General features: G+C 39.3%; 1 protein-coding gene across 4 annotated transcripts in view; it reads right to left on the reverse strand.

The window, feature by feature from the left end:
- lingo1a (leucine rich repeat and Ig domain containing 1a) overlaps positions 1–26,376 on the reverse strand; it is a 363,354-nt gene that overhangs the window by 20,648 nt on the left and 316,330 nt on the right. The window contains exon 1 of one of the 4 annotated variants that reach the window (XM_077567766.1): positions 9,537–9,822. The exons of the other annotated variants lie outside the window; for them this stretch is intronic. The gene's annotated coding sequence lies outside the window, so the exon portion shown is untranslated. Of the gene's footprint in view, positions 1–9,536; positions 9,823–26,376 lie in introns of those variants that run through there. 4 annotated transcript variants of the gene reach the window in all.

Consider the following 26,376-nt stretch of genomic DNA (forward strand, 5'->3'; position numbering starts at 1 on the left):
TATGTTTACTCAGACAGTAAACCTCAACTGGGAGTGGCTATAAATAAATATAAGAATAAGAATGGTTTACTATCAGCCATATTGCTGTTCGTTGTAAAGTCCAATAGATTGGGATTATTCATTATAGAGTAGTTAAGCTTTTTAAAATATTTTTTTAATATTATTTATTTATTAAAAAAAATTTTTTAGAGCAAGTTTGTCAATATTTAATTTGGGAAAATGCTTTGTTATTGGTTGGTTTTTATTCATTTTATTATTAGTTTTGCTCTTTTTTTTTTAAATATATAAATAATTGCCTAAGTCCTTTTTTAAATCATCTCGTGATGCAAATGGTTCCTGAAAAATGTGGAAAAAAAATATGGTTTAGGCGATTATTTTAAGAAGGCGGCGATATGGAGTATTTGTCAAGTCCAAGATAAAAATTAAAAAAATCATAAAGTATTATGTATTAACGTAAATTACTATTCCCAAATTACTATTTGACCTTCCTTCTTCTGTAATAATTTGAAATGTAGCCAGAAAGCTTATGTATGGTATTAATTAAATTATTTATTTATTTATTTATTTTTAATTTAGTTTTAGTTATTTGTAGGTTTTTGTTAACTATGAAAACCTCGTGTGAAGTGAGCCAAGATTGCCATTGCCAAAATTCAACTTAAATTTGTGCACAAATATCACAGACAAAAAAAAGGCAAGTATCGCAAATCTCACCGCATGTTTAATTTAAAGTTTTAATCTGTTTATTTAGGTCACTAAGTGAGATACTAATAAAAACAGATTTTTTTTTTTAAATAGGAATAGTGGCAATTCACATCCTGTCAAAAGAGTACACACACATGCATCAAGCATCTGATGACCCCCGTGGCGAGAATTCCTTCTCCTCTCTCGGGAGCACGTTTTTAGAGCACAGGCAGGCGCACAAGCTTCCAGAACAAAGTAGGACCGTTTGGTTTATCTGGCATTTGTGGGAATTGTGAGTAATGACCAAATAAGGAAATAACACAAATGACGACATCTCCACTGATAATCACCAGTTCCCTTCCCTGAATCCAAATCTGCCCAGCAACAACCATTGATTAGTCCCACTGCTCTGCATACAAATGTCGCCTCCAGGCGCTTGATGAATAATCTAAATAGTCAAAGAAATACCTCTCCGAGCCTTGACCTGTGCACGCCATCCACGATCAATGGCTTGTTTTGATTTTAATGATGCGTCCTCCAAAGGGGACGCCAGCTGATTTATGGCAGCGTTTGCATAGAAACACTATGAATTATGGGACAGCGGAGGACGGCGCATTCAAATGAGACATTTGAATACATTCTTAAGGAATGTTGAATGAACATGGTCAAGGCTGCTGGAGGTGCCGGCCGGCCTTGTGCAAATACTAGGGCTGTCGGACGATTACATTTTTTAATCATAATTAATCGCATGACTTCAATAGTTGACTCGCGTGTAATCATAAATCTGTTCTAAATGTACAATAAAATGTACAATATTTTTTCATACTTTTCAAGTTTTCATACTCTTTTTAACATAAAAGTGGAAAAAATGTTTAATTGAAATATGGCTGCATCTTTTAGTCATTGATACAGTACTTTCATAATAATTCATTAAATTGAGTTAAAATTAAAAAGATGTACTGTACTGTAAAAAAACAAGTGTGATATTGATTTGTGTTGAGGTCATTTTCTGCCACTAGATGGCATCATTGCATTTGTAAGACATTGGTGCATTTTTCTTTTCATATTAAGAGCTATCTCATTTTTAACTTGAAGCAACTTGTATAATTCTGCACACTTTTAAAATTGTAAACAACAACAACTTGACCGCAGTCTCCACAAATGTATGCATTATTATTACATCAATTAGTGCTAAATTTTGACGTGGACGTGTCTGCTGCATTGCGACTGGAGTACAGTCATTGAAGGCTTTCCAAGTAAGGGGCGGTCATTAATCGCGTTAAAAAAATTTGCGGCGTTAAAGGAACTTTAAATTAACTCAAAATGAACGCACTAATTTTGACACCCCAGCAAATACAAATACTTTCATATTGTGGCGTGCGTGAGCAATCGTGAAAACCTTGAGTTGACTAAGGGAAGAAAATATAAAGTAAACATTATGAATGCAATTTCATGGCATTTAGTATAGACATGACATGTCTCCAACAAGGCCAATACAAATAAGAGCATGCTAATGATCCCCTCCACCCTCTTTGTGCCTGTATTTGTGATTACAGCAAGCATTGGACGACGCCCATCTCAGCTACTTTGAGTGAAAGCAGGTCACAGTGGGATGTGGTTATTTATAATCTCCATCAAGGATTGCCATTTGATTGCTTCGGTCCGCCTGTTTACTTGATGGAGCAACAATAAAAAGCAGAGTCTGGATTTCAAATAAAACATCCTTAAGGAACAAGGACATACAGCCTGTACAAAAACAATCAAGTAAAAACATTTGTACACGTTGGATGAGGGCAGCGCGGTGCAAGATTGCCCATGGAATTTAAAAATGCCTGAAATGTGCAAAACAAAATTAAAATAAATAAATAAATGCAAGTGAAAATAAAAACAGATATAAAAAATATAATTCTGAAATTAAATACAAAAAAATAAATAGAAATAGAAATCAAAACAACATACGTTATTCAAATGAGGGGGCGGCCCTAAGCGTTCAATGGTCGTGGTGACAGTGGACAAGATAGTCGTCCATTGCTGGAGCTCTCCATGCAAGCCGGCGAGACTTTCTTGTTCTGGTCGCCGACCCGCTCAGTCGACCATTGACAGGCAGTTTGCAATGGTGGAGTCCAACCCAAGACATGCTTAGGACCGCCCCCTCATTTGAATAACACTTCATCCCGACAGAGCGTCTGCAGCATGAAATAAATAAATGTGAGAGCAGACTGGCATTTAATTGTATTTATATATTTCTTTTTTTTAAACTTATATTTATATTTATTTATTTATTTTAATTTTTTGAATCATGTTTTTTTATTTTTTACTTTATTTATTCATGGATATATATATCTATATTGTTTTTTTTTATTTCCATTTATATTTATTTTTTGTATTTAATTTTCAAATTATATTTTTTATATCCATTTTTTATTTTCACTTTTATTTATTCATTTATTTATTTTTAATTTTTGGCAGTTTTGGTCCTCCATATTTAATATTTTAAACATGAATATTTATGTTGACATGTCAATTAGCTCATTAGCTCATTAGCTCATTAGCTCATTGCAGTTGAGATAGCATTAATTCATTAACATTCTACTAGATACAGTATCTCGAATAGCCCGCTTGGCCATCACGAGCCGTTTCAAGCAATATGAATAAATGAGGTTACTTGAATTCATTATTTTGCAGTTAGAACACAACCATTCCAGCGGCAAACAAAGAGGAAAAGAATATTTTAAGAAGATGTCCCCGCCACATGAACCTGCAATATAAATTAATAATTCAAAATGTCAGCTTTGGATTAGCGTATACAATAATTATGTTAATGCCGGCAACATCACAGGATTTGAGAGGGAAATATTTGATTCGGCAAGTCACGCCGCCGCTTTTTGCACTGATGGAGGTGAAGTGGAGGGCAAAGTGCGATTGCACCCCGGAACGCTGGGTTCAAGAGAGCGCGCGGAACATCGGGCTGGAATCAACAGCGACGCGCACGAGCTCGGGCGAGGAGCGTGAACTTCCGATTCGTCACCAGAAACGATAAAGCACAAAGCTGCAACACTGCCAGGGGACTTGACGGCACAAAGAGAAGACAACTTTTTTTTCTGAAAGTGAAGGGAGTGAGAAGTCTGCTGATGCGAAAAGCAAAGTTGGAAACTCAAAACTTCACGTTGCCGTTAGCATATATTGCAGAAATAAAGGTGACAGCTAGATAGTGTGATTGAAGAGAACGCCAGCTTGTAAAACATGCGGAGTCAAAAGTATGACAATTATTTTCTAATCCCAAAAATCAATCTTTGGCTGTCAAGTCAGACTTAAAAAAAAAAAACGGGGGCAAAAAACACTTCCTGGCTGTTCTGCCTCTCTCACCATGATGCACGGGCACTCATAGCAGACAATGAGGCACTCTAAAACAGCCATGCCAGATTGCCCAAAGCCCCAGTTCACTCACTAGCTGTCAAGTCAGACTTACAAAAAAAAAAACAGGGAAAAAAACACTTCCTGGCGGTTCTGCCTCTCTCACCATGACGCATGGGCACTCTTAGCAGACAACGAGGCACTCTAAAACAGCCATGCCAGCTAGGCCAAAGCCCCAGTTCACACACTGGCTTGTCAAGTCAGACTTAAAACAACAGCAACAAAATACTGTTTCCTGGCGGTTCTGCCTCTCTCACCATGACGTACGGGCTCTCATAGCAGACAACGAGGCACTCTAAAGCAGCCATGCCAGCCCAAAGCCCCAGTTCATACATACTGGCTGTCAAGTCATACTAAAAGAAAAAAAAGTCCCACATCCTGGCAGTCCTGCTGCTCTCACCGTGATGTACGGGTACTCATTGCAGACAACGAGGCACTCAAGCAGCCACCTCAGAGGACTATCAAAAGGAAAAGTGCATTTTCAGGGTGCAGGCATAGCTAGTACGCACATCTGCACATCATAATTGCGCTGGATAAGCACTGATGCAAATGAAGGTGCTCGTATCTTTATATACTGTATAACGGATGAGGGTTTTAGCCGCGCCCCCAAAATAAAATAAATAAATAAATGAATTTTAAAAAAAATCAGGAAAACGGAAATGGTGAAAAACAGTTTAATTGTAAATTCATATTTGAATATGACATAGTTGTCAATTGTGAACACATTTAGAGTTATAAAGTTCTACCATTTGTGGGCTACCATCATGAAATTTTGCTTGGTTGGTGTATGAATCTTTTATTTCATGCTTGCATCCCTATTTGAACAATTCTTGCTATTATATATCTCTGCAAAGCATGATGGATTTTCAACATGTATGAATGGTGCAATTCAAATAACTCTCAAAACTCAGCTAAAAGTGACAAAAAGACAAACTACTATACGATGATGTCATCGTCAACACCCTACAAGTCCCCTCATGACCCCCCCCCCCCTCCCCCATGAGGACAACCAGTTCCATGCATCCAAATGGACCTCAACATAACGACAGCCAGCTGTGTCAGAAAAATACAACATAATTGCCACGCCGGTGCCGGCGTCACGGCCGCCGTCAACTGGGAACTAATAAACACCTTGTGGATGCAGGAGGTGTCAAGTTTGCACCCGGGACGACGCCATCTCCAAGAGCACATCGGGCCGACGGCAGGCCGCTAATACTGCTGGCCATTTGACTGTGTCAGCAGAGGGCGAGCCCGAGCCAGATCTGTCACTTTGCACTAGCGTCATCACGGCTTCAAACAACCAATAAGGCGAGAGGACGGCGTGAGACCACGTGGTCCGTATCGGAGGCATTGATCAGCAGGTGGCAATTCGATAAGCGGACGTCAGAGGCGGCATGCGAGGTGCCGAGCGCGAGGAGCGTAAGGAGGATTGTTTGATTCCCGCCTCCTCCTGCGGGGGCCAGCGAGGTGAAAGCTATTGATGAGCGGCCGCCAAGGTCGCCATCCGCGCATTTGTTTAATGCGTGCTGAGGCCGCCCGGACTACAAAGCGGATCAGGCGTCTAAAAGCAGCCTGCGAAGCGGCCGCGATTGATCCGCAACCTTTAAGATTAGGGTGGCAAAGCCTGCTTCTCGTGGGCCGTATAGAGTAGGACTGGGTTCAAAAATAATAATCAATATGGAATCCATTTTCTTTTTCGAGCCCAATATCCATTCAGAAAACTATGAATCGATTATTTAAATCAAATTTTTTTCCCATAAATTCTAAAGAAAACAAAATTTTAAAGCCCAATTTTTTTTTTGTATCTTACCCGTTTCTTGAAATTTACTGTTCACATGAATTTAAAAGTATTTACTTAAATTAATAATACACCTGACTTATTGCACTTTAAGACAATTGAGAATATTTTAAGTTGATATTTACAATTATTAAATTAGAATTATGAAAATATTTTCATCTCATCCTTGCTGATGTCAATGTTTGTGTAACACTTAACAAGTGTTACTTTAATTAATAAACTAAATCATTTGCTCAGTTACTGCCGCCACAAAATTTACTTTGGAATTTAATAATATTTGTGGAGTTTTTATCATGTCCTTGACATTTGAGAAGAATTTATGTTCCATAATTAATTAATTAATTAAGTGAATCAAATTGAATTGGGAAAAATTGAAATCGAACCGAACTGTTGTGAATCAAAATAGAACCGATTGAGGAAACTAGAATCGATACCTAGCCCTAATAAAGACAGAAGTGGGTTGTACTTGAGTATTGATACTTTAAAATAGCATGACAAAAAAAGCAAAACAGTCATTGAAATAATAACTTGAGTAAGAAAGAGTAAGTAGTAGGGGTGGGAATCTTTGAATGTCTCATGATTCGAATCAATTCAGATTTTTGGGTCTGCAATTCGATTCAGAATCGCTTTTTGGTTAAGAACGATTTTTGATTCAAAATGTTTTGATTGACAATGATTTTTGCGGCAATCTATAGATGTGCAAGGAATTGTAATGTTTTACTCCAGTCTGAGTCGCTAATGCTAATTAGCGCGCTACTCGCGGCACTTTTATCACTCAAAAGAACGGCTCCACGCTGAAAAAAAAAAAAACTTTTATTGGAATAACTTGATCGTGACTTTTTCCTTCTACTCTCTAATGTGGCTACAACTTAACAGTGTATTAGACCGCGTGGAACCACACTGCCCCTCAGTGGCCAAACCGGGTACAACATGAACAGCGCTCCAAATAAAGGCACACACAGACAAAAGGCAAGACGGTATAAAATAATTTAAATAAAATCGATTTTGGGACATTTAAAATCGATTCTGAATCGTATGAAATGAGAATCGTGATTATTATGAGAATCTATTTTTTGGAGCACACCCCTACTAAGTAGCATTTTTTTTGACTACTCTGGTGCGACTTGATCAGCCCAAAATTTAGATGGAGCAGCCCATAAATCCATTTATAGTACAAAGAGCAAAGTGAACCAATTAACAGCAGTTGGCAGAGTTACGTGGTAGCCAGCGGTGGTCGGGAGTCATGTCTGAACACAAATGTTTCCAATTATCTGTCTTTAGAAAACAACGTTGGATTTTTTTGAAATCAATGTCAGTTACAGTATATCCCTTATTTTCACACCATAAAGCGCATCTGAGAAATCTGGGCTTCTGATTGCTTTATAACAAAGGCCGCGTTAGTAAATTAATGGGAGGCGAGCACGCGCTGCCTCCGCGCGCACACACTCTCAGAGCTCAGAGGGAATTTTTGTAAACAGAACCAACCCATGGTGACAGAAACAAACAAGGTGGAAACGTCACCCTTTGACTTTGAGCTACATTCAAGCTTTTCCTTTTAGTTAAAAATGGCTACCGAAACTAGAAGCTTGCATCACGTTGAGGCTTAGTGGAGAATTGCTGTAAATAAACTATTTTGTTGTGGCCACATGCAGACGATGCTAGCAATCGACACGCTAGTTGCTATGACGACTACTTTTTGATCCTGAAGTTGGAAAATACGGCATTCAGTGAAAAGGAAAAAAAAAAAAAAACGATTCAAGTTGTGAATGGCTGGTGAATAACTTCTGATTTAATTTCTTAATCAGATTATTTATATTAAGCACTGAGGAAACATTTGCCACAAGAAATAGACTTGAATGAATCATTAATTGGGAACTCTTATAAGCTGAAATGTCAACATTTTGACATTTTCTTTAGTCTTCACGTGAATGAATCATTTCACCAGACGGCAGAAACTTTGTGTGCGGTCATGTGACTCCTTGGCTCCATTTGATTGGTGAAATGGAGTTAAGTGACAAAAGTGGTTAAGTTGGATTGGTGAAACAGTCATGTGACCCAAAGCACAACAGATTGAGCAAGCAATAATAAATGGATACCAAAAAAAAAGAAGTTGTGAGTTGAATTAGCTCAATTTATGAGCATAAAAGTAGCATTTCTTCTTCACCAAAAATACTCGAGTCAAAGTAAAATGCTGCATTAAAACTGCTATGACAAGCACAATTACCATAAATCCAAGTTACATAAATAAATGTCAATGTATTTTTTTTCTAGGGTTCGAACTTCAGTGTAATTACAATTACTAACATGTGTTTCACAACCCAACTTTTCTCAGCACTCGACGGATCAGTTAAACATTGCAAGTCTTAATTGAAAACAGGTTCGGCCACAAGCGCTAACGTTAGCATCAACTGCTAATTTGCAAACCTCAGAAAGTCATGAATGAATGTTACAAAGACGCTTGTGTGTCTACATTTCTTGTCATTTTCCGCCACAGATTCAAACACACAAATGGCGAAGAGAATCACTTTGGCGTCATTTGCTAGCGTTGTTTTTTAGCATTAGCATCCCTAGCTTACCAACAGCAAAAATGCAGCCTTTGTCTTGATTGTTTTTTACAGTTAGAGGGAAAAAAAATAAAAAATTGGAAAACAAATTATTAGTCCCACTAGTATATTTGTCATACATTTAATATGCCTCTGATGAAAAAAAAAATATTGATAATTTTGTTGATGAACTTTTGAGAGCACTGCGGCTGGTGCTGACTCGGCAACACCCCATGATGCAGTTTAAATACAACTTCACAGATGCCACACCCTTTCTGTCATAGAATGGCAAAAATATATATATATTTTTTTTTTGGGGGGGGGGGGGGGGGGCATATCGGACATCACACCTCGCCGTGTGCTGCGTATCTCCGCTTCTCCTTCCTCTCCCTCCCCGAGGCTATTTATAACCTAACAGCACTTTATGAACGTCCGCAGGCGCAGCATTACACAGCCTTGTGATACTCTGCTGCATCTTTGTTGTTCTCAAACACGGGCAAGATCCCAAAGATACATGCAAAAAAAAAAAAAGGGGGGGGGGTCTAGGTGGGATTGAGGATGGGTTCTGATCCTGCCAATAAACCAAGTTTCACCATCTTGTAGTTGACAATGTGATATCCCAATTGTTAGGGAGGGAGGGGGTAAGAGATGGAGGGGGGGGCGGGGCTGGGGGGTGTTGGCGGGGGTTCATCAAATGCAGGATGCAGCCCATTGAACAGATAAGCCATCTTTGCAGATGAGGCTGCCAATGTTATCACAGCGGTGAAGATTAATATGGAGCCTCTATAAAAGGGTGCTGCAATCACATTCACGGGACAATTACAATGTGATTAATGGCTAAATCCCTTATGCACACACACACACACACACACACTGATACACACCTATATGACTGTAAAGCTCGAACAATATGCGCGTGCTTGCTGATGATGTTCCGATCAGATTATTTCTTTGTCACCTGCAGAGGACGTGCCTCAACCGCATCAGCGTGGACTTTACATAAATCTTTTTTTTTCTTTTTCTTTTATGCTGCCATTAAAGTCGCCCGAGTCTGATTAACATGAACATATGAAGAACACGCGTGCAAGAAACCAACTCACCTGCTGTGGTGCTCAGCGCCGCCGCTGCTGCCGAGCATCCTTTCGCATTTCCACCCGCGCGACAGCAACTCCAAGCGAGCCCCACGGAGGGACACACACGCACACGCGCGCGCACACACGCGAGCACTACCTCAAGTCCAACACCTTCATGCGTGGGAGGTGGGGGAAAAAAACAACACTCCCGTTAAATATATTAAAAAAGGGAGATCGAATAAAGCTTAGAAGAGACAGTGAACATCCGTTTTTGCACGACTTCCAGACTGCGTGCGCGCGCCGAACGCTCCGTCCCGCAATGAGGAGGAATGCAAATGGGAGGTGGAATGGATGGAAGGACAGGGGGGGGGGGGGGGGGGGTGGGGGCTGGAGGGAGGATCCACTCCCACGCGTGGCGCACGCACACACACACACGCACGCAGGCGCGCGCGTACAAGAGCCTCACTCTGTCTTTTTTTGTCTTTTATTCTACGTTCGTATTTGGACGAGCGCGCCTTTTGATCACCTTTACCTCAGCAACCCACGCCCACTCATCACGCACGCGCGCGTCCCACGCAAGGGTGGGAGAGAGTTTCCACCGTCACGTTGACGAGCAAATAAAGCAATGAAATGAGATTAAAGTGCGAGGGAAAGATGAGGGAGGAAGAGGAGGGTGTAGTTCCACAAGTGAGGGCCTGGGGGCGCTGTGGGCTTCGGTTAGTGCTCATCTGATCCACTGAGACGTTACTGAAGGATTGTTTGAATGGCAAAAAGAAAAAGTGGATTTCATTCAAATTGCTTTGAACGCCGAGTGAGTGATTAATTTTATTATGTGAGCAACCTTTCTGGAGCATACTTGAATTTTCAGGTTGTTGGAGTCTGTTTTAAAAATAATACAAATGATGTCAAATAAACAGGTTTTAAAGTTTCTTCTTCTTCTTGTCAGACAAAAAATCTTTTTTACAGTGAAGAGCGCCATGTCAAAACGTTGCTTTTTTTTCCAACAAATTAATAAGAAAATAACTAAAGTAATAATAACTGTTCGGTTGGCAACTGGGTTCAAATGCCATCACAAGCTCAGCAGGCAACTTTTTAATTGTGTGTAGCATCCATAAAGAGAGGTGAGAGTATTAAAATTATATATATATTTGAAGCAGGCATTTAGTGGTCGTAAGGAACTGTTACCTACTGGAATGGTTTGACATCTATACACAAGATTGCCTTACGTTATATAACGTGATTTTGTTTGTTGTACATTATACAGTAGGCTACTACATATACATATTTGAATGTGCTAATTAAGCTAATGATTTTATATTACATCTGCAGTGCAAACAAAAACAACTGATAATATCATTTGGATATTATTCTTAATGGTTCAGTATTGAGTCTATCAGATATTGCCAAAATCTTAAATTCATATATGTAGTTATGAGCCTTTTTGACTTTTAGAGCCACCATACTCATACACAAGCTCACCAACGCGGGTATTGTTATGTTCATCACAACTTATACCTGCTATATTTTTTAACACTGCAATATAATGTATATATTTGACTATGTGAGTCCCCATAAGTAATGCACAACATATTTGTGTACAAATGTAGTTCAATGCCTAGCGAAAAAAAAGAATAGAATTTCTCTCAATATGAATTTTGATGCAACTGAAAAACGAATAAGATACTCATACTGCTACGACTACTCGCTATTTCCTTTTCGGCAGCGAATCAGCCTCTTCCTTCTCTCCCCGTCCTCTGCATCTTCTGCTCCAACTCTAACAACCTAAAAATCTTCGCTCAGCACATCCAGAAATCTCCTCTTTGGTCCATTTCCGGCATCCTTCCACCGATATATCAAGTGTCCTTTCTCGGCAAGCTTCCAGACTCAGTCTGGCCTGTCCAGACTTCTAACCTTCGTTCTTCCTTTATCTACCTTACCTACCACCTTCTTACGTGCATGCCGACCTTCTTTATTAGCTTCCGTCTTACTTATTGACTTACGTTTTGTGCTACCAAATTGTTCTTAATTCCATTCAACAAAATACGTAAATATGTCAACATGTGTTATGGTACGATGAAAGCAAGGCAGAACTTTTTGGCTATTATTCCTAAAGGTACACAACACTACTCGTCACCAAAAGAACCCCATACCTACAGAGAAGCATAAGCTCTGTTCACACTGCACTTAGGCAGTGTGAACGAGTCATGTGGCAGCGCCAAATTACCGTTTTCCAGCGTGCCCATATTTGGAAGTGCTGACGTAGCAACCTACCAGAAAGTAAAAACGGAGAATTTGCCGCTGGTTAGACTGCACCTCAACAAGATGTATCTGTCATTGTTGCAAAAGAAAGCCCTGACTTTGCTAATTTTTTGAAAGAGGGGGAGGACAAGAGCAGCTGAGAAAAACTAATGGCTCGGTGGAAACTTGGATACTTTAACTCATTCACTCGCATCCATTTTCACCGAATTAACCCCCTTCGCTCTCGACCGATTTACTAGATTTTGACTGATTTTGCAAGGCCCACAGAATATTGTGTTCTATTGCTATAAAAACATGAAACCTACCAAAATAAAGATTAGAGTCTCTTCTTTCATCGGGAAAAAAAATAGTGCATATGTATCTGTTTCCGTTTTGCAGCAATTAGCATTAGAATATAGCTGCGTTTCATCAGTATTTATAGTCTTGGTGAAGACACTGTGAAAAAGAGCTTGTTGCAACCTGGCCCTGGCTGATCTCTTAGACTGTGCTGCCACCTGCTGGCCGTTTTTTGTAATAACTACCATTGCTTTAAGACACCTCTTCATGTCACAAGCTGCATCAAAGCCTTCTGTATGCTCTTGCATTAAAAAATAAATAATAAAAAACATAAATACGCTTTTGGGAGTGAAGGACAAAGTATTAAAGTATTGGGTTTGAATGACTTGTTATTTGTCGGTAGGTCTTCTAAAATAAGACTATATCACTTTGTCTTATTTTTTTCAAATCACAAAAACCTGGTATTTAGACATGGGTGTGTAGACTTTGTCTATTTACTGTTCCTACCAACCTTCTTACCTACCCGTCTACCTTCCTACCCGCCAAACTACATTCCTCACGATCTTCTTTCCCAACTTCGTTCCTACGTACGCTGCAGTGGCGGATCAATCACTTCCAATGTCCTCCCTCACAGTCGATGCGATGTGACGGGTTTGTAATCAGGACGCACGCTGCGCGAGGATTAGCGGAGGTTGGTGGGAGGACAGCAAATTGGAGCCATTCCTCGGCTCCAAGTTAACACTTGGGAAGCCTCCACTCGGGCTTCCCAAGTGTGGAATGATTAGTCAGAAAGCAGATCCAGCCAGGGTTTAGGCCGGTGCGAGTTCAATGGGAAACACAAGAAATCAAGTCCTCATTACGGTCGGAAAGTGTGAAAGGAGTTCCCTTTGAAAGTAACAAGAGCAGTCGGTGAGATATTTGGATGACAAGATGAAAGGATTCGCTAATTATTAAACATCCGGTTGGGCTTTTTGGAAGTGATGGGGACTAACCAAGAACAAAAACTTTGTTACTCTAATTAAGTCGATTTTTCAGGTATCTGCACTTTAGTAGAGTAGCGGTAGTTATTTTTCCAGACAACTTTTGAAAAGAGATAGCGGTAGTTGGCATTGTTCAACAAGCGCGGATGACGTCGCGACATAAACACGTGCAAAATAGAGCCACGTAATGTCAACTGCGGTTGAAATTTGATTGATTGGCATCTTAATTTGTGGACAAATACTGGACATTAGTGACACAGAATTAAACTTGTAAAAATCTCTGAATTCTTAACAAGAGCTTTGCCGTGCCGCAACAATGAGGCACTCTAAAGCAGCCATGCCAGCCCGAAGACCCAGTTCACACACTGGCTGTCAAGTCAGACTTAAAATTCTTATTCTCAAATACATTTATTATGGAAAAAAATAAGTAAATATATATATATATATATACATACACTTATTTTATATAATTAATGGCATTTGTTTCCATTATCAACACATTTGCTTTGGGCTAAGAAGGGTAAAAACAAACAAAAACACCATCTCTTCTTTTCCTACCAGCTATCCATCAGGCCACATGAAAACGTTGCCAACAGAATGAGATGACATTTGTAAAACGGCTTTGAAAGGTTTCCAACAACTTCACATTTTACTGTGAGTTATCCTTATACCGTTACGCCCGAAGAGTGAAAAAACTAAACAAATCCACGTCCCAGCCGTTGTTATCTAACACACTTGTCTCGTCCATATGTCAGTTAGGCTCGCCTTCGTGCTGCACAAAACAAGAGAATTGTACGACTAAAGTGTTTGTCTTGCAGTGTTAAACTGCGGCGTCTGTGCATCCGCAAGCATTTTCCATTCCTTTTTTTTTCGCCCCTCCCGCTTCTGCACAGACCCTCAGAGCGACTGGAGCCATCCAGGCGTCACAGCTACATGTAAATGTCATCAGCATCAGTTCACGCATGGCCAAGATACTCTTGCTGGAGTTCAGTGCGTGTTCTCTCCACTTTAGGACTCTTTCCATCCTCTTCCGGTGTGTGTGAAACAATTCCTTTAGGGGGGATGAGCAGGGGAGTTTTTTTTTTTCTCTTTCCAGATCACTAGGCGGACCTGAGCTCAGCAGATGTTGACGCTCAAAGGTAAGTCTGCAGTTACTCGGGACTAAAATTCTATTAAGCATCCCAAGAGGCAATATCACAAATATCATATGAATAAAGTCAACTTTTTCAAGAGTGAATTGTTAAGCACAAGAAAAAGTCACACTATTGCCAGGAAACAATTATAAGAATTCATTTCAAAGAACAAACTACCGTATTTTTCGCAGTAGGCTATATAAAAAAAAGTTAAATAATGTAAATATATATATATATATATATATATATATATATATATATATGTGTGTAAAAAAAAAAAGCATCATGAAGTAGAAAGAAAACACAAGTTGCTCTGAAGTATGTCGCAAATTTTGGGAGGAAGAGTAGAGCTTGGACTGCGTATGCTAGCTCGCTAATTTAGCATGCGGCATCCGCCACGGCAAGGATTTACTATTTACAGCCCCAAAAGGTGAAAAAAACCAACCAGGATTCCAATTTTGGCCAGAATGCGATGCAAGATGCTAGTTAAGGTAAGCCATTTTAAACTAAAAAGAAAACATTCATAGTTGGAAGCAAACGTTTCAAATCCAACTGGAACTTATTTGCTGTCATCAACACGATTCGAGAGCAGGGATAGTGGGTGCCACTTTAACTTCTATTTTTAATATATACACAAGTCGCACAATAAGTTGCAAGACCAGCCACATTATGAGGGGAAAAAATAAAGGGGAGTTTGCAATATTAAAACAAAAATCTCAATTGTTGTCATATTGACAGCAGTAATGTTTTTTATTTTTATTTTTAGAAAGAGCACAGCATTATTAATTCAGCAGTCTTCTCGAGTCAACATGTCATCATCATCGCTCAGTTTTTTTTTTTTGCGTGAGTGTGTATGTGCGTGCAAGTTTGTGCTCTTTATTTGACCTAAAACCTGTTATAAATCCCAGACCCTTTACCTTAACCGGATACTTTAGAGTCCCGCCAGAGTTGTGAAGTTACTCAGGAGGCCAGAGGAAGGATCAAAGGAAAGAAAGCTGAAACAAAGTGAAATCCAGCCCCAAACAGACACCAACCTACCACCCACAGAGTTATAAAACCAGAATTTTTCACCAACCCCAGAAACATCTAAATTTCAACAGATTAGTGGGACATCAAGAAACCAGAGGAAAGACTAAAAGAAGGAAGGAAGCAGAGTGAGATCCACAAGCACCAGCCTCCACTGATTCAGCGACCAGTGGGAGAAGCAAATTCTGTTTGAGTTTCAGTAGATTGACAGCAGTGAATTAATAAAAAATATCTGCTCTCTGTCACACCAGAGGTGAAGTTTGGAAAAAACACTAAAACTTTTCTGCCCCAAATGAGTCCCTTAAATTGAGGTTCTACTGTAGTCATTAAAACTTTTTTTTTTTTTTACTGTCAAACCTTTTGGCATATACAGCATTGTAATGAACTTTTTCCACGTCCTTTTTTCCCATATAAGAAACTTGGGGCACTAACTACCATTTTCTCTCACCTTGTTGGTTATTGTCATTTTTCGTGTTCCTCGGACAGTTTGTGACCGTGAAGACAACTTTCTTGTGCGTTTTTACATACTTGGCAAACAAATGTGATTCTGACGATTTCCACTATAAACTTAAGCTAGCACTTTATTATTATTATTATTATTATTATCATTTGTATGGTGGTCCTTATACTCCTTTGTGCTTGCCAAATATAAAGATCTGAAGGAAAAAAAGGATGACAATGATATCCGTGAGGATGCATTTGATGAGAGGTCCGAGCTCTCCCGTTAAGAGCAGCAAACAGAGGTAACAAAGGCGAGTGCCTCCACAGCGTTTTAAAGCATCAATAATTCATTTGGTCTGCTGTGTTCCTCGGCGCTGGCACGCACGCACCCTTGCCCTTCATCCGCCTGAAGGCTGTCACTCACGCAGACGCTCCGGCTTGAAAGCCATAAATGGTCCCCGCGATGAAGCGATAAAGCGGCCATTTGCTTGTTATCAGAGAACGTCGTCCCGCCTTCTTGAGCAGGCTGCAAATTGAGGCGCCAGGCAGCCAATCTTGTGCTCGACCTGTCCGATCAAATCCAACGGCTAACAAGCATCGCATCTATTCTCCAATGAACAGGCTCGGCCGAATTATGTCTACAGAGACACGCCACGGCCAACAATTCGCACCATTTCAAACTCAATCAAAGGAAGATCTTCCCACTTCAGATCACATTCATCTGTTATTGTTATTTTGCCACTCAAGATCAATTTAATTTCCCCACTGTTGGAAATGAATGGACATTAAAACGTCACATTTTTTATCCAATTACTAATCATATTGATAGTTTTATTATCATGTTGCACTTAAGAACAGAGTGAAAGCATTTGCATATTATTTACTTCATAAAATGTGAAGATACACGAGCATATTTATGTATGTACTGCCGGGTAATACATATTTATTTAGATTTAAATGCAAAAAGGCACAGCATAAAGTCAATAATGACCTTCATTGAACAATTCTGAAAAATCCAAATAAATCGTTGCAAATGTTGACTGGTTAAGTGAAGAATTATTTTTAAGCAAAAAAACAACAGTATGGGATTTTTTTTAATGGGCTTTAGGTGAACTGATGAATACACACACACTCGCACGCATGCACGCACACACACACGCACATACACATACTCACCCACATACAAAAAAAAATATATATATATATATGTGTGTATATGTATATATATGTATATATATTTAAAAAAAAAAAAACATTTATTAATTTTTTTTAATTTATTTGTTTTTTTAAAAGAAGGAGAGCAATGATGATGTCAAATCGAATGAACAATACTGAGCTCTAAAAAAACAAAAAAAACAAAACAACAACAACAACAACAACAACCTGAATAACATTGACTTCATATTTTCCAAGAAAAATTGCGCAATAATGTCCAAGGCTAAGGTATCATTAAAAATTGCTAGCTTTTAGTGGTGCTTTGAGATACAAGATGAACTCATTCCATGACCACGCTCGCAACTCAAGTCACTCGGATCTCAAGTCATCCTTCCCCATTCTAATGAATGGAAATGCCATCAATCCTTTCGAGCCTTCGCAAAAACAACACATTTTGTATTGCGTTTTTTTTAATTAGATTTTTTTTTTTACTCTATTAATATTGCAAAATATCTGAACTGTATTATCTATTAATAAATATGAAATATTTGTGGATGCTAGAGTGCTGAAGCAGAACACATAAGCATACAAATACAGTAGGTTTCTTCTTTGGATATTTGACAATAATTACTGAAAATTTGTGGAAGCTTGTTTGAAAATGTTGACTGGTAGAGTCTGGAAAAGAAACAGCTAATAATTTCACCATTGAGTTAAGATATCGTTGAAAATAGGCAACGTTGGGACAATAACCTTCAAGATTTTGCAGTTGAAATATTTGACCGCTCGAGTGAGGAAGCAGGAAGCAGGCGTCTTGTACCGTGACATATTTCTAGTGCCGAGGTGGGATCTCACACCTGAAGACATTAAAGCAGCGGTGGCGCAAAAGCAGATCGTTTATCGCCATAGCAATTGACAGTCAGCCAATCAGTTATTTATGATACGTTATACGTATTGTACAGTATGTGCAGTATAAAAGCAATAAAAGGCTCGATAATGACGTAGTGAGAGAACATCATGTTCAAAAAAAGCCTTAACTGAACACACGTGTAGCTTTGCAATACGTGATAGTGTTTGGCCTCAAGCCCAATTTCAATGTAGCATAAATATTGTTCAATAAAACAACCACTTTCTTATGATGGCACGTATAAAAAAATAAATAAAATAAAAAATCAGAGGTGGGGGTCATATTACGAATTTGCCACTTTATAAAGTGACAAAGTTGCAAGAAAAAAACTCAGAAACTTACGACAAATACACGTAGCATAGCCATAGTCTAATGTGAGGATTCGTTGGTGGTTAACGGGACACTGTTTATAAAATGAAAAGGCAGGATGGAGACGGATTCATTCTTAATTGAAACTTTACTCGTCATACACGGCAGCTAGAGCGACGACACTTCCTGATCCCCTATCAGCTGACTAAACACTAACCAATCAGAAGCTAGCATACTTTAGGTAAATGCAAGCGAATGCATTTACCAGCAGCAGATTCCACACATCAACTTAGCTACTCGTACAAAAAAAAAAATACCAAAATGTATGAATGTGTAAATAATAATTCTGGAAACATAAATGTACAAGTAAATCAATATTTTAAGAAATTAACGTAAATGCTTGATCCTCAGGGTGTGGACCTTTGCAAAGCGAGGCGTCTTTGTGGCTGGCCGTACCCAACGTTTCAAAGTGTGAATGCTTAACATAATATGGTTAATCTCTGCTAAAGCAATTACGATCTCCTTATTTGAAAATCCGACCGAAAAAGTTAACAACCGAGTAGTACGTTACGTGTATTTCTTGTAAGTTTCTGAGTTTTGTTGTTGCAAATCTGCCACTTTATAAAGTCTCAAATTGACCATTTTTTTTCTCTGAATATTGCTTCCACGCTCTAAAAAAAATACATATGTTGCCCCAAAACGCCGAAAATGAAATGAAATGAATATGTAAACACTCTTGACTCAAATGTCTTAACATAGCAATTACAACTTTTTTGGGGGGGTCTTGTACACCACTTGATACAAAACAACCACTGCACATCTCTTTCACCAACGTGACAAATGATTCAAAAAGATTTTACAGCGCCAGCGTCGTTGCAGTGAAGCTCGTTCCGTACAAACCCACACACTCACTCCTCCACACGGGCTGTACACGAACGCACTCGGCATCACAGCCAGTTGCATCGGCGGGCCTTTGTCTGACGCGTCGGCCGCATTGTCGATGCGGAGCCGCGCGTTTGAATCAATGCCATTTCAATAGCAGAGGTCACGAGCCAGCATTAGGAAGGCGCACAAACGCGAGTCAAGGGTCGCGCAATTGCATTTGGCCTCGCCGACATCTAATTGCATCGCCGTGCAACAGATAACCCGGGAAGCCAAAACAAACAACGGCAGCATTACCCATCCTGCCCAAGTGGCTTGCACGCCTTTCTTTCTACTTTGCCATTGTTGAGTGTGAACGCGTTTTAGAATGCAGCAAATGGGTCACAAATTGACATGATAATGACAGTAATAATAAATATTGGAGAAGCGTGCAGAAGACAATCAGCAGTGATACTAAACAGTTATAATCACATACACACACAAAAAAAACAACAACCTTTCATCGGGTTCTTAGACTGAAAGAGAAGAAAAAAGGAGAAAGCCTCAAACTGTAAATGTGGACTTTGAACGTTGGTTCGCCTGTTGTGTGCCTCCGGGCGTGTGAGTGCTTGTTTACGTGTTGATTTTGTTACTGTTAAAATGAAAACAAAAATGCTTTTTTAAAAACAAAAACTAACTGAAACTACATTTTACATTTACAAAACTAACTAAAACGAACTATAATTATCGGAAATGTGTCCTTTGTTTTAGTCTTTGGTAATTAATTTAATACATGAGTCTTTGGGGTTCATTTTTAATGTGATTTTAAGTATATTTATTTCGATATTAATGGAATAAGGATGGTTTGAAAGTGGGTCACACAAAAAGTCATGTGATCTAGCAGCAGCCAATAGAAAAACACCTTAAGGCCAGGCGCCAATTTTGCCCGCTTGACTTTTGGCTCCAATGGCTCAGCTCGCCTGCTATAGCCGAAATGCAACGCTAGGTAGGAAATGCGGTACTTTTTTTCATTTTCCATCTCGTCTCGTCACAGCCTGCCAATGTGTCAAACACCTTTCAATGTTATGCACGGCTGCCCAGATGCACTTCCAAACTAATTATGTCTTGACTTAATTTGCACTTCCCTCCGTCCCTTTTTTTGTCATCTGTTGATAAAAAATATCCATTAATTCCAATATATTTAATTGTATTTTAATTAGGGGCGTTAGGCGATTAAAATTTGTTATTATAATTAATCTCATGACTTCAAAAGTTAACTCACGATTAATCACAAATTTGATATCTGTTCTAAATGTACAATGAAATGTTTTCATACTGTTTTAAACATAAAAGTGGAAAAAAATTTAAACTAATATCTTTTGAGTCATTCATACAGTAATTTAATAATAATTCATAAAATTGCGTTAAAATTAAAAAGATGTACTGTATTGTAAAAAGAGTGTGATATTGATTGGTGTTGAGGTCATTATCCGCCACTAGATGGCATAATTGCATTTAAGAGCTAGCGAATCTTTAACATGAAGTAACTTGTGAAATTCTGCACATTTTTAAAATTGTAAAATACAACTTGACCCCAGTCTCTGCAAATATATGCATTATTATTACATTCATTACAGCACAATTTTGACGTGGACTTGTCTGCTGCTTTGCGACTGGAATTCCCTCAGCACGTTAATCATTAATCGCACGTTAAAAAAATTTGTTGCGTTGAAGGAACTTTAAATCAACTAAAAATGAATGCACTCATTTTGACACCCCTAATTGTAATGTATTTAATTTTATTGGTATGCTTTACAAAAACTCCAAAACTTAGCATACAATTATTTCCAACAGCAAAGTTAAAATGTTTGATGATGGTAAGATTTTGACGTTGGAGCTAATTATTCTATTGATCAAATCAAAACAAATGGGAAGGCGACCCGTCTTTAGGAATGAATTGTGTTAAAACCAAAGAGCAAATAATTGGTTAACTGTGGCAGTACGGCCGCGGGTCGAACCTCGACAACCGTGCTGAACTTCCCCGCATCCTCCTCCGGCCGTAAAGCACGTCGAGAAGAATCTACGCTCACATCCCAAAGTGATGAAACGAAGGTTACTCGTACTCGAACGCGTCTCGGTCTTCTGACCTCGCTTTGTTGGGCCGGGAGACGTCTGAGCAGCCGCACTTTGTCTTGGGTGGTTTAGATTAACCACAAAACAATTGTCAGGGGGGGGCGAGCGGGTTGGGCGCCTTCTCATTGCCACTCAGCTGTAATTTTGTAGCGGCGGGATAAACGATGCTTCCCGTGCCGACGCTCCTATTGAGCAGCCTCGCGTCTTATCTTGCAAAGTCAACTGGCAACTGCGGCTTCATCTGTCGTGAACGATGGGCTTCATCATCTTCAACTGGTGCGGCATCTTGTGTACGTTTGTTTTGACCAATCACGACAACGCATGGAAATGTCGTCTTCGGTCTCGTCTTAGATAAAAAAAAGAAAAAAAAAAGCACGAACTGTTCAACATTCAACAAGGAAACGGTGAGTAATTCTGCGAGAACAGAATTGCAGCGTCCATTTGTCTATGTTAGGTTTGTTTATTTCCGCCGGCGTTGGCGCTTCCTGGTTTTGTCACAGCTGCATGTCCCGCCCCAAACAACGCCTGATTGGTAAGACCTAAAAAAGGTCGGTTGCGAACGTATCAGCGGGAGCAATACAAGATGGATTCTTGTAGTATTTGTGAACAAATATCACGAGACCTCAGCTTGCTGGCACACGTATTTACGACTTTATTGAAATATTTACAAGACGTTCAAACGACTTTTGAGCGGCTTCATTAAGACTTTCTAACGACTTTACAAAGTTGTTTGAACAAATTTACTGAGATGTTCAAATGACTTGATCAAAACGTTCAAACGACTTTACCAAGACGTTCGAACGACTATCAAGACGCTCAAAATCAAAATCAAAATGTTCGGTCGACTTTTCAAAGACGTTCCAACGAATTTACTGAGATGTTCAAATGACTTAATCGAAACGTTCGAAAATCTTGGTAAAGTTGTTCGAACGTTTCCAATCGCTTGATCAAAACGCTCGAACAACATTATTGAAACGTTTGGATGACTTTATTGAAATTATTTAACAAGACGTTCGAATGACTTTACCGAGATGCTCGAACGACTTTATCAAGACTTTCGAATGACTTTATCAAGACGTTCGAATGACTTTATCAAGATGTTCGAATGACTTTATCAAGACGTTTGAATGACTTTACCAAGACGTTCAAACGACTTTATTAAGACGTTAGAAAGACTATGAAAATGTTCGAACGGCTTTACCAAGACATTCGTACGGCTTTGCAGTACATTCGAACGACTTCATCAATACATTCAAAGGACTTTGCATTGTGTTTGAACGACATTGCCCGGCCCTATTTTGTGCTCAGCAACAAATGGTGCTTCCAGATGCCATAGAAAAATGGACGTCGCATACCACCGCCTACTGCTTTTTGAAACGTTCTTATTCTTCCAAAAACCTGACTCGGCGATTAATCAGTCACATCATTAACCAATATTTGAGGAAATGTCAGGAATGACGCAAATCATTCATAACACTTTCTTCATTTCATCCTTGGTAGCTGGTCGGGCCATCAATAAATTGTTTGAAGAAAGCTAATTACAGACGCTTGAGTTATAGATGTGAGTTAAGAGAAGCTTTTAATACATGCGCTATCAAACTCTTTATGGGATTACTCATGCCAATTTTACCGCCTAATGAAAGTAGATGGTTCGCTGCATGATTCCAACTGTGAGTATTACCAATGTGCTGCATTACAGTCAAAACCATGGCGACGAGACAAAGCGCTGATGAGAAAGGCTCGGGTCTCGCAACCTTCCAGACCCTTGAAAACATGCCTTGCTATCATTTTCCTTTTTTTTTTGTTTTTGTTTTATTATTTTTGGTTTCATCTGCGGGGCATCATCCATCGTCGGGCCTCCTCGCCTGTCATCTTCCAGCGCAGACAACGGCTTCCTGACATGAGAGCCTCTCGTAAAAAAAAAAATGGCGCCACTCCCCGTCCCCGGGACATAAGAGCTTGTGCGTGGACAAACACGCACGCGGCCGCACACACTCGTGCACACGTTTAATCGGGCCCTGCATCAAATCCCATCCTGTTGTTGGGGCGAGGACGCGTTATTGGCTGGCGGTGTCGCTATTCCGAGCGCCGCTGAGGTCAGCCGCCGTTCCACGCCATAATATTCCAAATGGGCAGATGCGTTCAATCACTTTCCAGCTGACGTCCAGCTCGGAGGAAAGGATGGACAAGCAAATCCGTGCTGAGCTTCGAGTGATTGCATGCTGGGGAAGATCTCGTCATAGATTCGCTTCAGCTTAGGCGGAGAGCGGCCAAACGAGGTTTGGCTTGCCGTCGTGCCAGGCCACATCGGGTGTAAAAAGGACATTCTAGAGCAGGGTTCGGCAATTCCGGCCCTCGAGGTCCGCGGTACTGCAGGTTTGAGATGTTTCCGCCCACTAGCACACCTGATTTATCAGCTCCTCAGCATGCCTGATAACGTTCCTGATCTTTAGTATCAGGTGTGTTGGTAGGCAACTAAAACCTGCAGGACTCCCGAGGACCAGAATTGGTGAACCCTGTTCTGGAGTAGACTACAAGCTGTTGGACGCTTTATTAGGTACACCTCCACAATAGAATCAGATCATAACGCAAATTATCCTTTAAAAAGATAAGGTTCAGTTGATCAATATTGTGTCGATTAATGTGATGCTTATTAGAGAGCGTCTTTTATTTGAAGAAGTATTTACACGGCGGGCCCTCATTCGGCCGTGGCTGGGCTGAAGCCTCTTCTTTTGATTTATTTATTTATTTATTTATTCATTTATTGTATTTTTTCACAATATAAAAGGAAGAAAGCAAGCATGTTTAAATGAAAACCCCAAAACGGAATGAAAAGGAGCAGTGAAGAATACATCTTGTATTTTCTGCCCTCTTTTACAGGAAAATAATTACAGTTCTTTGCAGCCTCACTACTTAAGCACGTTTACCAAAGTTTTCTAAATGAATTGAATGACCACTATCTCAATCAACTATTTCAGAATTATTTTAGAAACTTCATTTAATGAGCTTTAACGATATTAGTTGATCTTGACACTTTTGTTTCTTTGTTGATGTTGTTGCAACTGTATGCCTTTCACTAAAATCCTCCTTTCCATTACTTAGGTTGTTTTTTGTTTGTTTGTTATGTTATGTTTTTTTTTTTTTTTTTAATTAGTCTTGGACATTGAGTAAAAAAAAAAGTGTTTTACTAGTAAACTATAACTCGCAATATCTTTCAATATCAATATCATATGATCAGAATCAAATATTGTCACATGCAATTTTTATTTTATTTTTATTTTATTTTATTTATTTTTATTTATTTTATTTTATTTTTTTCAGGAGAGCTCAGTATTGTTCATTCGATTTGACAGTTCATTCCTTTTTTTAAAAAAACAAACAAACAAATAAATTAAAAAAATTTAATAAATGTTTTTTTTTTTTTTTTAATATTTATACATATATATATACATATACACACACATATATATATATATATATATCCATACTTTTTTTTGTATGTGGGTGAGAATGTGTATGTGCGTGTGTGTGTGTGTGTGTGTGTGTGCGTGTGTGCGTGTGTGTATTCATCAGTTCACCTAAAGCCCATTAAAAAAAAAAACATACTAATAATATAATATAATAATAAATTGCCAAATGCAGAAACATCAATGTAAGTTATCACGATGTAGTGGCTTTTTTTTTTGTTTCTGATACGTGATTCTAGCTTGCATATTCCGATATTGATGATAAATGCTAGATTTACTGCTATGTGTGTAATCAGCTTGTTATACTTCATGAACCAAGAGAAAGAAAAAGCTAGTGTTACAGGAAAGATATCTTGATTCATGTAAAGTGTCAATATTAACTTTGCACAGGTATTTTTTTTGTTCAGAAACCTACGCATTAATAATGCACCTCTCTCAATGACTGACTGTGAGAGTGAGCCTCTGATGTGCAGAGGAATATGATTATGTACCTAAAAGGATTCACATAAAAAAAATAAAAAAAATCCCTGGTCAGAGTTCATTCAATTTTGCTGATGTCACACAATTAAACAAAGGCATTGGGATGCAAGGCTCCCCTCATCCGCGATGCCTCGGGGTTTATTTGCCCGTGCGGGACTAATGCAGTTCATGCATTTAATATTGTCACCGAAAGCCATGAGTCATGGAAAAGCCATGGCGCCAAAATGCAAGAGCAGCATCCCTAAAAAAAAAACAAAAAAAAAAACAACAACGAAAATCGCTCAAGTGTCGACTTTGTGATTCCTTTGGTTTTCCGCTTCGTGAACAGCGCGTGTGACCATTTTGCATCATTTGACTCACACTGCAGTAAAAAAAAAAAAAAAAAAAAAAATCCCACCATGGTGCCTAATCAGCCACTCCGTCTTCCCAACCTGCCAATCTGTCAGCAACGGTGCAAAATTATTTGTCATTCTTTGCACATTAGCGTGCCACTGGGGCATCAAAAATCCATTTTTGTTTGAACGTCATCTCTTTTTCCCGCGGAGTGACGGGCAGCTGTTTAACCCCCACGCACATTTTGCCCGCACCGCCACGCTTAATGGCATGCGCACGTGACGCCTCATTTCAACAATGCGGCCCCCCCCCCCCGCCCCCTGCGCCAGGGAATATTTCATCAATGTCATTTTGGTTCCATCATTGAACCCCCCTCCTTCCCCAAACCTTTCCGTGCACTCGACTCCGTGCAAAACGTTTGTAACAAAAAGCCATCAGGAGTCTGACTTGCGAGAACGTCCTCTGGAGACAAATTAAATCAGCCGTTTCGGCAGGTGGCCCAAAGCTCCAGATCAGCCGTTGTCATTATGGAAGAAGGAAATTAGGTGACGTCGTTAAAAGAGCTGCAAAACGTGAAACTCGGGATGGGCCTGCTTGCGCGTTTGGATGAAGGTCCCAGAGGGCAAGACAGTTAAAAGCTTTAACTCTGTCGTTGTTGACTTTAATGTCAATAATGATTTGGGGGATTTTAGAAAAGATTTTCAGAAAGACAGAAAACTTTGCGGACATTACAATAAAGTACACACATTTTTTTCTATTGTTCTATCTCTAACAAATTTTTTTTTAAGAATGTCGTACTATGCATGCTTTTTCACTGTACAGTCATGCCATGTAGTATCTCGTTACCTCCACCATGATCGTGAGATTCATTTAGGTTAGTTTAAATTACGCACTTAGCTCATTCGCTCGCAGTCATTTTCACTGAAGCAACCCCCTTTGCTCCCGGCTGTTTTACTGGATTTTGACAGATTTTGCAAGGGCCACAGAATATTCAGCTCTATCGCTATAAAAACATGGAACCTTCCAAAAGAAAGATTAGAGTCTCTTTTTTTCATCAGGAAAAAGTACATTTGTATGTTTCATCAATATTCACATTCCTTTTTTTTTTTT

This window comes from Vanacampus margaritifer, chromosome 6 (assembly GCF_051991255.1).
Source record: "Vanacampus margaritifer isolate UIUO_Vmar chromosome 6, RoL_Vmar_1.0, whole genome shotgun sequence".
In the NCBI taxonomy this organism is placed as follows: domain Eukaryota; kingdom Metazoa; phylum Chordata; class Actinopteri; order Syngnathiformes; family Syngnathidae; genus Vanacampus; species Vanacampus margaritifer.